The sequence below is a fragment of the Sycon ciliatum genome, chromosome 8, assembly GCF_964019385.1.
Source record: "Sycon ciliatum chromosome 8, ocSycCili1.1, whole genome shotgun sequence".
Lineage (NCBI taxonomy): Eukaryota > Metazoa > Porifera > Calcarea > Leucosolenida > Sycettidae > Sycon > Sycon ciliatum.
The window spans coordinates 25,097,409-25,113,885 of record NC_088650.1 but is presented as its reverse complement, the minus strand read 5'-3'; positions in this window follow the sequence as shown (position 1 = coordinate 25,113,885).

Below are 16,477 nucleotides of genomic sequence, written 5' to 3'. Positions count from 1 at the left end.
ACTGCAACAGCCAAAAAAGTGCTTTCGATACCCTGCACAATCACTATTATTGAGATTTAGCATTCGCCCAGTTTCTTCGTGACCCTCCACTCCTCGGCAATATGGTCAAGGCATCATCGCTCACTATGTTTTTAAAAGCTCTGTCGCTGACTCACTGACCATCAAATCCCAGGTGAGTAGTGCATTGGTAATGCTGGGCATCATGGACGACAGCCGCTGACCGTCGGTAGTCACAAAGTCTAGGTCATCTGCGTATGCTGTGTCTGCTGGCGTACGCAGCTGGATGTCAGCCGTTGGCCTAAGCGCCGCACAGGCAGGGTTGACCAGTGCGACCAGTTAGATGAGCCACCAGAGTGTAGAGGGGACGGTTTCAAATAGAACACCGGTTGCAAACCGGAACGGACTCAATATTCACTTTCTCTCTTGGTATTTTGATTAGAAAACATATGGCACAGTGAGACTACGATGTGTTATACTCCGAGCCAAAATTGCATGGCTCTGCGATGACCAGAAGCGCCATATCAAGCAGGTGAGTTTTTGACGTGTTGCTTCGCACTGCGACTTGAGTCATCAACTTCTTGTCGCAGGTAAACAGCGGCTCGCCTCTCGCCAATAAAGCACCGCATACCAATCAAAACTAATGGAAGCACACACAAGGCTTATTGTTACTCTGTACTGGCCGTCGTGGAGCGATAGCAATTACCTAATTTCAGACCCAGAGTGAATTTGACGTGCACTCTAAAACGTGTCCGGTTTGGAGCCACCTCTGATTTGAACTTTTTTGAAGCGAAAAATTGGGCAACTTGGAGGCAATGGGTCAACACAAAGGAGTGGCTCAGTTCGATTGACTCTGGCCCCAGAGCAAACTTCAACATGCCAGTTTCCTTCCACAAACATATTTCGAGTGAAAAATCAACGCTGATGATCGGTTTGGGTCTATACAAATTTGGCTGTCAAAGCGTCCCGGTATCGAGCCGTCCCCTCTACACGGCCTGCTTTGGTGTCTGCCTCTACACTGTTTGCTTTGGACATAACTCCTCTGTTCCTGGGTGCAGTTTCGTCCTCAGCCAACGCATGGTACATGTATGTGGATGTGAACGTAAATGACTCCGCGATCCGCTTCAAAGTGGACACGGGCGCGGAGGTCAGAGTTATTCCCAGCTCTATTTACGAGTGCATGACTGTTCAACCACCATTGACACCGTGCCATGGTGGCTTGTTCAGTGCTACCAATGACCAGCTAAGAATTCTCGGTCAGTTTTCAGTCCAGACCAGCCTCCAGTGACAGCGCCAGATTACGTTGCACAGGGCTTAGGCTACATCCGTCTCAGTTGTGTAGTTTCTTGCCAAAACCCTTTTCTTTCCATGATCAGCTCAGTATTTACATGCTCGTAGACTGTATCTGTGCTGCATTATCGAGTCGTGCAAAATGTCAGCCACTTGTGATTGGATGACTACATGTATGTACTGTAAAAGCCATTATTCTAACGAGGCGCATATATAACAATTTCCCAAAATTGACTGGTTTACGTGCACCAAAGGTAACGATTCTCACTTATTCTCAAAGCTCAAAAGGACAGTATATGTATCGATTTCTGTATAACGATTTCTATTATAACGACATATTTCTCCTCGTTAACTCGTTAGAGTTAGCACTTCGTTATATACGGCTTTTACAGTATACAGTTTCTCACCTGCTATTTTTCCTAGAACCCTGGGCACTGCGTGCTGCTTTGAGAAGGTTCATGCAACTCAGTTCTCAGTGTTACACCTTGCCTAGTTTCTTGCGCCCATAATATACCTAACTGTCCGCCAAAGTAACCAGATCATACTTACAGTCAGCGAGTGCGGCGACAAAATGGCACACAACTGACAAGGAATACTAAGACATTCAGCGACCTGACACTTAGCCCCAACACTTCTCCAAGGTGCAAACTAACAACCTTAACTTGGAAGGCTCAGTTTCGGAAAAGTCCAAGAGGGGAAGGAAAGCGCAACGAAGAAGAGCACGAGCTACGCTCCACGGCAACAAAGAATGCCAAACGTTACTGGATGATGACGAAACTAGTAGGACTATTGATCTTTTTTCTACATGAAAATCGATTTTGGAAAACTTTCATGACTTCGTTGTTGTCTGGCGATGACAGTAGAATTTGTTCTCTTTATTGCTTACAATGCTTAGTATTATAATTTTTTTACCATGTCAATTACAATATCCTTTTCAGTGTCACCTTTCTAGATGTCCGGGTTTTCAACCCATTTGCCCCCTCAAATCAGAAACCAACGATCGCTGGCAGCTACAGAAAGCATGAAGAGGAGAAAAGGAGGAGTTACGAGAGTCGCATTCTCAACGTAGAACACACTTCCTTCATCCCCGTGGTATTCAGTACGACTGGTGGCCAAGGGAAGGCAGCCTCCACCCTCTTTGGCCGCATTTCATGCATCAAGTCTGAGAAGAATGGTGAGCCTTTCTCTGTGGCAATGGCTTTGATCAGAGCCCAGCTGTCCTTTGCTCTCGTGAAGGCGGCCGTGGCATGCCTTCGTGGGCATCGCCACAAGTAGAGCAGGTATGACCCTCATGCATATCTTGCCACACTTGCTGTCTCCAAGTGTCATCTGTAGGCAACCTGTCTGTTTCCCCCAGCCTTTCCCCTTTTCTCTGTATCATTTTGTATCTTATAATTTCCGCGGATTCCAGTTTTTCTCCCTTCATTATAATTTAAGCGCAGTTTACCGCGTATTCGCTTAGGATTCTTTTTCTTCTGTTTGTATTTAGCGCTTGACCGGTTATTATTTTCTTCTCTTTATTTTGCGCTACATATTATTATTTTTCTGGTTTTAGAGTTTGTACGCTCGTACTCATACTAGTAAAATTTTGGTAGGAATTATGCGAAACTATCGCGAAACCATTCTGACATTCAAAACAAAAACAAACAAAAAATTCAGTATCACCTTCTCGGACGAGCCGTTTGGCGTGGCGAGAATGCCACGGAGTTCAGTCTACACGTTCATGTCATGTTCAGTTGCGATCTGCTTTCTCTTCCTGATTGCCATTGCGGTCATGCTGTCGGTTCTCTGTGATTTGACCTTTATCTCCTGGCATCTTACTGTCTTCATGTGCTCCCCCTGGGGGCACCTTGATGCCTGATGTAATATCGAAGTTGTACAGTGTAGCCTTTTTTGGTTGTTGTGTTCTTGTGCGTGCGGCATGAGGTTTTTAGCTGTACCTTTGTTTGGCTGCGCTGCCTTTTTGGTTTCCAGAGAGTTTTTCTTTGCATGTATTGTAGTTTATTGGAATAATCCAGTGCTCTTCGAGCCAACATCACAGCAATTCATGAGTGTCGATCCTCGCCGAGGTGTATGATCTGTAGCCGTCAAAACATTTTGGTAGCAGAGGATGGTTTGTCGTTAGGTTAGGATCCTCGCCTGAGAATGGCATCCTCGGAGGAATGCCATGATTTGGAGCGTGAGATCGAGCTCCTGAAGCTGCGGAAGTCGGCAGCGAAGACGCAGCTCACGAATGCGAGGCGTGGGCTGTTGGTCTTGGTAGATGTCGACACGCGACCTGTACCGGACAAGGCAACGGTACTGAAAGCAGTTTCCTTGCTGCAAGGTGCCATGGACGAACTTGCAGGAGTCACCAGGACCCTGACGAGTTATGTTCAGCAGACCCCAGACTGTCTGGGAGAATTACGCAAGTTATCTGAGGATGCGGAGCAAACAGAAGAGAAGTATACGTCCGCGATGGAACGAAGTGCGGACTTCTGTCGGCAATAGGGCTTGAAAGTGATGACGTCAAAACGGCCAGGGAGTAGTAAGTTGACATCAGATTTCTATTTTTGGATCCACTAAGGTGTGACTTTGCTATTGCCTAAGTATGTGGGTGCATAGCAACCCACTCATGTCGCATGCAGGTGTGACTTTTATTTCGCCACCAGTTGTAACCCCGCCCCCAGTAGCCAAATCAGTCAGTTTCACTGGTTACATCACCTTGCTGAGAGTAAGACGGCTTGAAATGTGCTTGGATCCATACAAAACTGGATCCAAGTGGATCCAATTTTTGAATTTTTGAAATTGTTGCTATGCTGTGACGTAGCACTTTCAAGCCCTATACAGCAGTTTTGTCACGCCCAGTACACGTTTCGGAAGTCCGACCAGAAAAACTCAAATCTACAAACTGCAAGCTTACCTGGATACAGGATAGGCACACTGCTCTTGTCGATGAGAACAGCGCTGATGAACGCGATGAACAATAATATTATTACATGCTGGTGGAGCACGGGAATTTGAGTACGGAGTGGAGTCGATAGCGCTGCAGACAGATAGTAGTGCTAGTAGTACTGTGGAGCACACAGCGGTCAGAGAAGCTGGTGCTCAGCCCTGTGCCAGTGAAGTAAAAGTTAGAGCAGACGTAGCGGGCCTCACCCTCAGTCTCGGAGACCGAGCGCTTCAGTCCAGCACTAGCAGTAGCAGTACTACTTCTGCCACTAACACTAGTAACAGTACTACATGTAGTTCTAGTACATGTACCAGCACCACTGCACCACGGCAGGGTTGTCACCTGCAACCACAAACAACCTGTCACCAGCACAGGCCAGTGTGACAAGCATTAGTTTCACAAGTACAGGTGCCAGTTTCAGTACCAACTACTTGGCAGCATCCAGTGCACCACCACCAGGTTACCTGCAGGCCAGGCCAGTGATAGGCACTGTGACAGTCAGCGCTGCCACTGGGACCAAGACTAGCAGCAGGCATGCACCAGCAGTGCCTAGTACAAGTACAACTGTGCATACCACTCTGCCAGTGTCTGGGATGAGCTTGCCAACAGCCAAGACCAGAGTAGGCCAGACTGCCACTCAACCTATAACTCTGCAATCTGCTGTACCTACACCAGCAATGTTTTCAGCCGTACCAGTAATTAATCAGCTCCATCATGGTCTGCTCCAGGATCAGCATTTCCAGCAGTCTCAGTCTCAGCAGCACAGGCTGCACCTGTATCAATGTCCGCAGTGCCAATGTCAGCACCACACGCTGTGCCAGCTAGCGCAAGCTCGATGCCGAGGTCTGTGACAGCATCGACCGGACCAGCAGCGTTGGGAACAGACATGTGGCGACAACTCAAGCGTGTTGCGGTCCCAGAGTTTTCCGGCGACAAGCGGCAGTACAACGCGCGGCGTGCAGCTTTTGTAGCTTGTATTGACCAGGCACCCGCTACACCTGAGTATAAACTGTTGCAGCTTCGCCAGTACCTGAAAGGCGACGCGCTGAAAGTTAGTTATTGACGGACTCGGACACTCACACGGCTGTTACGTAGATCACAAAATCGGACATTCAAAATGGCGTCATTTTTTGAAACTTTTTGAATTTTTGAACGCGATGGCCCCCAGAGAATAGCTGAGAATTGCATTTTTCACGTTGGTATCCAGGCCATTTTGGCTCCTATCGTCTCCCATCGACACGGTTTACCATACAACCGCGATTTTCGTCCAGGGGAAGCTTCAAGGAACGCATTGATGCCTTTTGGATCGTCTTTCCCAAGAGGCGACAGGTTTCTGTCGCCATGTCGCCTCCACGTCCTTTGTCCTTTCGATTCCCAAAACTGCTCTACTTTCATTGCTGCCTACATCCCGGCGCCGAGTTTTCGCAGCTGCTTGCTGTGTTTTTGGTGGCCCTAGAGACCTTCTATAGCTCGAAAATCGCGCTCTTGTCCCAGATCGTGCAAAGGAAGTCTCGATCGCGCATCGACATTTTAGCCTTGTTTGTTGCTTTCTGCTCTGCGATGGAGCACCACACGAGTATTCTTGAATCCGTGTGTCGCATTGGTGGCCAAAAACTTGCCAGTGCTAGTCACAAAACTCCATATCCGGTGAAGAATTATGTTGAAGAGATCGCCAAAGTTTTTAAAATTGATGTTTCCAAAGATTCCCCTGACGTGCATCCCCAGTACATGTGCTCACTTTGTCAATTTGCTATTGCACGTTCAATGAGAGATGACACATATAAGTATTGTAGTGGGGGCTGCAATGGCCCAGTTACATGGCAACCACATGTGAGATCTAACTGTGCCGTATGTAAGAGTGATGCTGTACGAGCCAAGGGCGGCCGTCCACCGAAACGGAAAGCCGTCAGTGAACTGCGTGGCCAAGCGGCAAAACGACAGACATCAACGGCATCAACATCAGCAGAACTGCCAGAAGGCAGTCCTAGCTCTCAGCAAAGACGCACCAGCAGCAGTAGCAGCGGTGACACCAACACAGTAGCACACACCACTGATAGTCAAACATCCGCAGTTACTTTGGACGAGATTTCGGCGCACGCAGCGCCTATGTATCGGGCTGAAGCAGCATTAGAGAAAGAGCGGTTTATTGACAGTGGAGCTGTGCAGGAATGCATGATATGTTTGCAAGTGGTAAATGGAGCAGTTCAAGCCAAATGCTGTGAAAATATATTCTGCTCAACATGCGTGCACACGTGGATGAAGAGTCACAATACATGTCCAGTATGCAGACAGCCAATGGCACTGGCGACACTGCAGAAGCCATGCAAGCTAGTGTGCAATATGGTTAGCAAGTGGGGTGTACATTGTGACTTCCATGAACCAGCATTGTCGGGTTGCCCAGCAACCGTTCGCCTCCATGAATTACGAGGTCATGTCACATCATGTCCGTTCAATCCATCCACATCCTCAGGAACGCCCATTCGTACTGCAACCAAAGCTGCAACAGTGGAGGAGATCTTAGCAGCGTCACCATCAAAGCTACGGGGCGATGTGAGTGACAGACTGACCTGTCACCTTGTGTCCGCCAAAGCAGAAGATGGGAGGCTGGAAGTGAAATCCAGCAGCCAAGGAAGACCGCAAGTGTTCATGCGCACAACAGTTGGCAGCAAGCAGCCGGAGGAGGCATCAGCCAGGACGCTGAAACGACGGTCACTGGAAATGGAGCGCATCACAGAGACAGTTTGCACCACAGCAGATGCAACACGGCATGGCGTTGCTGGACTTGGCGCTACCAGCATCAAACCACCTTCAGGCACTGCCCTTGCCATCAAGGCCGATCTAAGCCTTCCTTGGGCGCAACTCCGGAAGCTGCGCAGATGGCTCCGCTCCTTCGGAGTTCAGCTTGAATCGGAGAGAAGCATTCGCTCATTCATAGCCACCACCTTGCCGAAATACACAGTGAAGCAGCTCCCCTTTGTCAAGCGGACTGGCGAGTTGTCACTTGCTGCAGCTGTCTACTTTCCAAACCTAACCGACATCATTATCCACTACCTCGACATACTTGACAGCGGCAGTAAGCTGACATGGCATGATGGCGCCATCCCAGAAACGGAGATATGGGTCAAGCTGGGCGGTGACCATGGTAAGACGACATTTAAATTCGTGATGCAAATCGCCAACACCATGCATCCAAACTCACTCGCTAACACTGTGCCAATCTGCGTGTTTGCAGAGAAGGACTTGCCGGCAAACCTGGAAACTGCACTCTCAATGTATCGGAACCAAATTGCAGAGCTACAGGGCCAGAAATGGAAAGGCAAGACCATTGTGCCTTATCTGTTTGGTGATTACGAGTACCAAACCATGAACTACGGCTTGTCGGGTTCCAGTGGCGTAAGGCCTTGCCTCCATTGCTTGTGCACGAAGAAAGACATGCAGGTCCCACCAGCGAACCGCGACGTACAGTATGGAGCACGGTCCTTAGAGAAGATGGCGGAGGACTATGCACAGTTTACTAGCGCAGGTGCTCTGCTGTCAAAGGCAAAGCTGTATAACAACACCATCCGACCAGTCCTATTGCCAGTGCCCGTTGCGAGCGCCATTATTCCAGTGCTGCACCTAGACCTCGGTGTATTCCCGTGGATCTTTGATGTATTCACACGCGAGGTCCGTCTTCTGGACATGCAGCTTGCAGAACAATGCGACGCTGAAGAGCAAGACAGTGGACGGTTTAGAGCCTTGTCAACTGCAAATCACAAGTTGTCTGGCTGCAAAACAGCGTTCTCGGAAGCAACAGCGAAAGCCACCGCTCTGGAGAACCATCTGCACTTCATCGTCTTGTTTGGCCAGCAACAGGGCATGGCGATAGAAGCACTCGCAGGCGTGCTACAACGGGAGGTTGAGCAAGCACAGGCCGACACAGAGCAGTGTAGCTCGCAGCTGAAGATTGCTGAAGACGAACTGGCCAAGTTGCGCCGCAGCAAGGATGTTCTCGGCCCGTGCGAAGCGTCCATAGAGCCAGTACTGCAGAAGAACATTATCCATCGGCAGGCCTATCACGGCGGTGCTTTCGTAGGGAACCATATCCACCGTGCCCTCAAGCCCGCCGTGATCACAGCTATCACTGAGGCCCCAGCAATTGTCATTGGAGATCGGTGCCCAGCTCTGCGGAATGACGCTCAAGTAGTCAGTGAGCGGTACAAGTCCCTGTTCAGCCAGTACGCAGCGTGCAGATCTTCCTTCAGCCATTGCAACAAATGTGGAGAGGAGGAACTGCAGCAATTGGAGCTCTCCATTGCCTCGTTCTTACAGAAATGTCGGAGCGAGGTGGTGGAGAGAGGCTTAGGTCACATCGGCTGACAATTGCGGCTGACAATGACTATTAATTAATTTTATGTGACATGGACCATATGTGGACCATGTGGAGTCGTAGTACGAAAATCCTCAAGATCGGGGCGGAAATAATGCCTGGTGTGAACCATGGTGAACGGTGTTGCCGTAGTTTAGTTTCCGACAAATCTGCGGTGGCGTCGGTACCGGTGAGTTTCTTTTCGTAGAATCTATTATTTTTAGTGCTTGAACGTGGTTTAGCGGCCGCGCGGGGCTGCAACAAATCGCTGACGGCTTTTCCCATAATCCATGGGAGCAGAGAGCGCCGGTACGCGGTGCTAACCTCTACCTGCTAACCGTGAACTGGCTGCATGCACTGTATCATGTAGTGTATGGCTACTACATGTGGTACTACATGTACTGTAGTAAAAGGTGTTTTATTGAACGCACAAGGGGCCCATCCGTGAATATACATGTAAATATTTATTTAGAAACGAAAACTAGTCGTTTAGGGGGGAGGGGGTTGAGCGCCTGTTCGTTTCTCGAAAAATATCGATGTACATTTTGCGTGTGTGAGCATGTCCAGAGAAAAAGACCAAAAATATCGATACTATGTACTGTACCATTAGTATGTGTTCGGTTCTCAGGGAGGGGTGTTGAAGAGAAACGACTAGTTTTCGTTTCTAAATATATATCGGTTTTTACGGAAGGCTCCCAAAGCAATAATTATTGATTTTTGTTTGTTTGAAGTTTTATTTTACATCGCAAACCAAACGGGCATTGATACCCAATATTATGATGGCGATACAAAAGTGTGACTCGATAAAGCTGTACTTGAGAAAAATTAATGAGAAAACAGTCAATGGGAAATATAATGTACCGGTAATAGGGTCCACCGGATAATGCTCCGAAAATGTTCGTATAATGCTAACCATAATGCTCCAAAAACTGCCTTATAATGCTTCAGCAAGGGATATAATGCTCTAGGTTTGGGACAAAAATGGAAGAAATTCTGCACATTGTCAAACTTCCAGGAAATTATGCATATCGTCGATCTGCATCTGAAGTAGTTGCCAGTTATCTCTCACGAGCTCCACCACTTCTTAGCACTATAAGACATGATCGCTTCTCCATTGATTGCTCTCCATTCCAACTTTGATGCAGGGTTGTGGCAGAATAGTCGGTGTATCAAATCTTTCCCCTAATTATCCATGTAGTAAGAGATGAAACCATTATTGCAGGTAGTCATTGATTGTTGGGATGAAGTTAATCTTGGCAAGGTTTGGGTGCTGCCAAGCCCATGACATTTCTCTCTCTCCTCTTCTCTTCCTCTTTCATCGTCTTTCATCCCTCAGCCATGACTCGTAAGCTTCTGAGAGTCGCTACGTGGAATGTTCGTAGTTGTTCGTCCAATTTACAGCGAGAGCAGTTGGCTAGTTCGCTGAAAGCTCGCTCGGTTGATGTTTGTGCTGTTCAGGAAACTAAAATTATTGACGAATGCACGTGGAGTCTACCGTTCGGCTATAAGCTGCTTTCATTTCCCACAATAAACAGATACGGTGGACTAGGCCTGGCTATTGGCCCTCGCCTACTGCCGCACTTGTCGCGCTGGAGAGCGGTCTCTGACCGGCTCGGCTACGCTCTGTTTTCATTTCCGTCCCCGAACAAGAACTCAATGGCATAATATCTCGGCGTACGCTCCAACTCTCCCAACGTCTGAGAAGACTCCCGCAGTACGACAGGAATTTTATGACTCGCTGCTCACTCTAATTCGTAGTTTTGACAAGAGAACACTCGTGCTCGTGGGAGGCGACTTCAACGCTAAGGTCGGCCGCCGCCACGCATCCGACGCATACACTTGCTTAGGCAGGTAGGCGAACGGTCGAAGGAACTCGAACGGGGAAGCGCTGTTGGAGAGCTGTGAGGAAACCGGCATGCTACTCGCAAATACTACGTTTCAGCACCCTGCCAGACACATCACTACCTGGACTGGCACCATCCGACGTAATCAACAAAATGTAAATATCTATAACCAAATTGACTATGTGCTGATCCCAGACAAAATATGCCACAGACTGCAAGACAGTAGAGCTTATGCGGGATGTGAACTGGCATCTGATCACAAGATGGTGGTGACCACCATGGTGGAGCCATCAAGAGCCATCAGCAGCCACTACTGCAGTAAACAGAAGGAAGGTCGCATACCAATTGAAAAGCTCTCCACAAACTCCAGCCTTCAGCAAGTGTACAGAGACTCAATATCGCATGCAATATCCAGCCTGGACAGTGGCGTGACATGGGAAAAGCTTGCAGAGACTATCAAGTGCTCAGCGGAGGCTGTCCTGGGCAAAGACACCCGTGGAAGGCAGTCTTCCAGCTATGTCACCGATGACCCAACGATCAGTGATCTATCTACGCGCCAGAAACAATTACGAATCCAGATCAATGCAACACCAAATGTCGAGGAAAAAACTGCTCTGAAAACGCAAAGAAATCGCCTGCTCCATCGGCTGAGTGCTGCAGTCAAGCAATGTGAAGCAGACCGTCTGGAAGCCAAGGCAGTGGAAATAGAATGCATCAATAACGACACCTCAAAATGCATGCTTCTGTTGCTGCCATCTGCAGGCCGAGAAGGTCTGGTATAGCTGTTGATGATGGGAACGGCCGATATGCAACCCAGCTCAGCAAGCCAGGCGAGTCTCAGACCATTTTTGTGGGCAGTTCTCAGACTCTAGCAGTAAGCCATTAAAGAAGGAAACAACAACTCTAACCAATAACATAACGACAGCAGAAGTGGCCTCTGCCATACGCAGACTGAAGAATGGCAAGTCACCAGGGCCAGATGGAATTCCCAACGAGATGCTTAAATATGCCTGCAATGAGCCTCTATGTACATCAATTGCTCACATCCTAAAAACTTCTGTAGAGTCGGCGACACCAGATCCTGCGATTGGTGCTGGCGTGCTGATACCTCTGCAGAAGCCGGGGAAACCCAAGGGTCCATGTAGCAGCCTTCGTCCAATTGTTCTTCTGAATTCAGTTAGAAAGATCCTGTCAAGTATCACACTGCGACGGATTCAACACCAGGTGGAACAGTACCTGCCATCCTCACAGAGTGCGTACAGACCAGGCCGGTCGACGAGTGATATTGTATTCACTCTTCGTATTCTCAGCAGTGTAGTAGAAAATAAGCAGTGGTCATTCAACAAGCTGGGCATCGACCTCTCCAAGGCCTTTGACTCTCCGCATAGAAACAGCCTGCTTGAATCAATCCTCACTGCAGCGCCTGGCGTACCTGATGCTCGAGCCAGGGTCTCAACGCTGCTTGTAGACACAACGCTCAGTGTTCGAGTATGCGGGCAGACTGCAGACGCCTTTCAATCTGGCATTGGCACACCACAGGGAGATTGCCTGAGCCCTGTCCTGTTTACGTGCTACTTTGAACATGTTCTGCAGCAGCTGAGACATCAGTTCCTAAGAGAAAGTACAGGCTTAGCACCATCTATCCCTGAACTTCAGTACGCAGATGATCTTGACTTCCTCGATGAAAATGACCAAAATCTTGAACAAACCCATGACGTATGCGTGCTGAAGATGCCAGAACACCAATTGATGGTAAACGGCGCGAAAACTGAACGGACCCACTTCTACCTCGATGCAGACCTGGAAAAAAGAGGGAAAGAAGAATGGGGGATGGCAAAGTCGGTTGGATCGAGAGCTGGTACTGCCGAGGACATCAAACACCGAATGGTTCTGGCATCGCAGTCATTTGGCCGGATGCAAAGCCTTCTACAGTCATCAGGGATCTCCCTAACGTTGAAGCTGAGGCTGTACAATTGCTACGTTCTAAGCATTTTGCTTTACAACTGCGCTACCTGGGGCCTCACTGAGGCACTCAGAACGTCTCTGGACGTTTGCCACCGCCGTCACCTCCGCTCGCTACTCCGTATAAAGTATCCAAATATAATCAAAAACACGGAACTCTATAACCGCTGTCGCACCCAACCCATCTCCAAGGACATCGCGGCGAGGCGATGGAGCTTCCTGGGGCATGTGCTCCGGATGCCATCAGGGGCACCGCCACAAGTCGCTCTCGATTTTGCTGCTTCTGGTGCCTTGCGGGGAAGGATAGGCAGACCAAGAACAACACTGCTAACCACTCTCTCACTGGATTGTCGGGAGAAGCTGGGGTTTGTGCTTCTGTCGCGACCTGGCCTAGCCCAGCTTCGGAAGGTGGCGCATGATAAATGCCGATGGAATTCATTGCGAAACAGCACTGTTAATTAGCCTGGCCATAATAATACGATTACATCTGACATGCTTGCCTGCCTACTCGTGCGCACGCATGCATTCTTGCCGGAGATGTCTACCTGTGGCGACAATAATTTTTTCATGGACTGATCTTCCTTTTTAGTGTTTGCACACTCTTGGCTGCTGCTGTGGCACTTTTGTATTTTCGTGCTGCTGCACTCTGTACAGCTGCACTAGCCGTATTAACTGTCTCACCCAGATGCACACATTCAATCCCTGGCTATGCTTTGGAATTGTTTTCGTTGCCTATGTCCTCATCTCTCTTCGTTTTGTTTTCGCTGCCTGGGCTCTCATTTATCTTTGTGTGCTTGCTTGCTTGTATTGCTGAGGGAACATATGCTGGTTTGTATTCGTGGGTCCCCATGGCGCATGGGCCACGCGTACTCATCCGGCGGATATGTGTGAATAATAATAATAATAATAATAGTATTCCTGCCTGCAGACAAGCTGTCACTGCGTCCACTCTGTGAATAACGCCTTCATCTGAAACACCAGACGTGAGGCCAGCTCCTGAGATCTGATCTCAGATGGAGAGCCCTCCCATTTGCGGAAATCCTGAAAACACGTGGTCAGAAGCTATTTTGCCACTTTACGTCCTTTGCTTGTGCCCTCATCTTCTCCTTGAGATGGTGTATAGAGTACTAGCTGTATGACTTGCCACAATACTCTTCCTTTCTGATAGCACTTGACTGTAGGCCTGGCATTACAACCGTCCACAACTAACTGTACATGCTTCATCAGGAAAGTAAGACAGGCGCTGCTGAGCAATCGACTTGGTACTGACTACTGAGTCCATGAGAAATTCTAGTTCTTTTCGAGCCTCCTGAGCTGGACTCGGCAAAGGCAGTTCTTTTGGAACGAGCTCTTTCTGTTTTTAGCCGCTCCTTCATCCTGGTCCAAATTTAGCAATGCATCAGTGTCTACTTCAGCATCGCTAGAGATGCTATCGCCAGAGCCTCTGCCACAACTAGAAAACTCTTCTTCGTCTGCTTGATATTCACTTCGCGTATGTCTCCTCCACAGCTCTTCATTATTCTAAAAGTAAAAGAAACCTCGTAAATAATGTCTCCGGATTTGTGTCACTTGAACTGCCTCGGCCTCGGTTGGGCATGCTTCACAAATGGCTTGTATACATTTACCTGACCACATCGCTACAATCATAACGTTTTTATGTAGCAATAGTTATGTAGCGTTAGTGCTAAAGGTGTTACGTGTCTACACAATCACAAAGTCAAGCGACGGTACAATGCATAGTGCTCAAATGCCCGGAATGGGCGGAGCGTAGAACGCAAGAGGTACACAAAAGGAGTAAAATAGGGCTGTTTCGTTGTTACTCAGAGTTTCATGGCAAAAACCAATCATCAGACAACATCTCATGATCATGATTGTAGCCGATCGTTGCCAAAAACCTGGGATTTCCCGATATTATCCACTATGAAACTCGTTATGCCGCTCAAACCTCACATAATGCTCGTTTTGTTCCTTTCTAATGCTCTGATGCTCGGATAGTCGTAGAATGCCGAATATAATGCCGGCATTATCCGCTGGACCCTAAGGCCACCCTTTGTTAATTCATCGTTTAACGTCCTTTTTTTCGCGAAAAGGTACGCGGGAGGGCGGAAAAAAAACAAAAGCCCATTCCAAAAACTGGAAACCCCAATCAAACATTTTGACCAGTAAAGCATGTGATATATACAATATTTCTGGGTCTAACGGCACTTGCAGGCATAGAACAACACTCTTTGATGGTACATTGGAGCACATGCCTGATGAATCCAACAAAACAGGTACATAGCATGGAGTTAGCATGTCATGAATTCATTACATCTGGATTTTTACTAGGGCACACACCGTACGATATTTAAAAGCCAACAAAAAAAAAGAAAAAGAACACAAGACAAAGGCATGCCCGGGAGGCAAGATTATAAGTTTAGGGTCATGATCGGCACACTGTGAAACTACACAATCATGTATTTACAACTTCGCATATTATTGGTACTACTACTTTTAAAGAGTCGGCGTGGAGAAAGCAATTTTATTAGTGCAATTAGGAGTATAATCGATGCAGACATGGCCAGACAACAACGAGTTCATGGAATTTTTAAGGATTTTTATGTTATTCAAAATCGATTTTCGTGTTCCGCTCATCAGTGAATAGTATCGGAACTGAGGGTACTGTGTACAACAATAGAACATTTTATAACAGCATAATTAATTAAAAGTGTGAACAACAAAGGAAGTGCTACAGCATTACATAATAGGTGTCAAACATAGTGCTAACGTATATAACTGAGTGCAGCCACAAAGCAAGAGGTGATACAGTGCAACATGACACAACATTTACATCTGATAACCAGCTACGAGAACAACTTTAGCGCGACTACATGCTTCTTTTGTTTACAAAGAACAGGATTATGCACACGAATACATACAGCTTCCAGAACCTTCAACTGCTTAACATAACTTGCACGGCACAAAACAGAAAAGTGAGAATCATCGTACACACCAAGACAATCTGGACGTGATAACAAGTGACAAAATACAGCTGACTTTTTGCTCACGTCGCTCTCTTCCGTCTCATCCCGCTCGTAGCTGGTTATCAGATGTAAATGTTGTGTCATGTTGCACTGTATCACCTCTTGCTTTGTGGCTGCACTCAGTTATATACGTTAGCACTATGTTTGACACCTATTATGTAATGCTGTAGCACTTCCTTTGTTGTTCACACTTTTAATTAATTATGCTGTTATAAAATGTTCTATTGTTGTACACAGTACCCTCAGTTCCGATACTATTCACTGATGAGCGGAACACGAAAATCGATTTTGAATAACATAAAAATCCTTAAAAATTCCATGAACTCGTTGTTGTCTGGCCATGTCTGCATCGATTATACTCCTAATTGCACTACTACTACTTTCTTGTTTTTTTTTTCGGTCGGAGGCAAAAAGGTACGCGGGCGCGGACGTTAAACAACGAAAAAAGAAAGGGTGGCCTAACCGGTAATTACAAGTCAAGTTCGAACGAATTATCAATCAGAGAGAAAGAGGAAGATGAGGATCTATGCCAGAGGGAGGTACTATTCGGCCATATTAACCTTGATGATATAAATGCAAGGAGTAGGCCTTGACGGATTATGCTAATATTTTCGTGAAATTATGCTTTTCGCATTGCTGAAAAAATTGCAGAATTATGCTATTTTTATGCCAAGTTATCATATTATGCTGCTCACATATGCTGCTAATGTATGATGGTTCTGTGCAAAATAACAGGGGAATGTTTTTGTAGAGGGCATTGTGCTGTAGTAGCAAAAGTTCAACGGGGTCAACGCACCGTCCGACCTAGCTACGATCGTCACTGGTTGTAGTAGACTGGACCTGTTATCAAGGGAGTCGTAAACCTACGCCTTCGAGGCAAATTGCACACGAATCGCATAAATTAGAATAATCCGCCTGTTCGCATCAAATTCCATACAGGTGTACATGTTCTACAAGTACAAGTAGAAGTAGATGCACCAGGAAGTCTCCACAGGCACACGTGTGCATTCACGGTAGTCACGGTAGTCACGGTAGGAGTGAATGTAGCATTGTCTTGTTGTGATTAGCCCTTTCCCAAAGA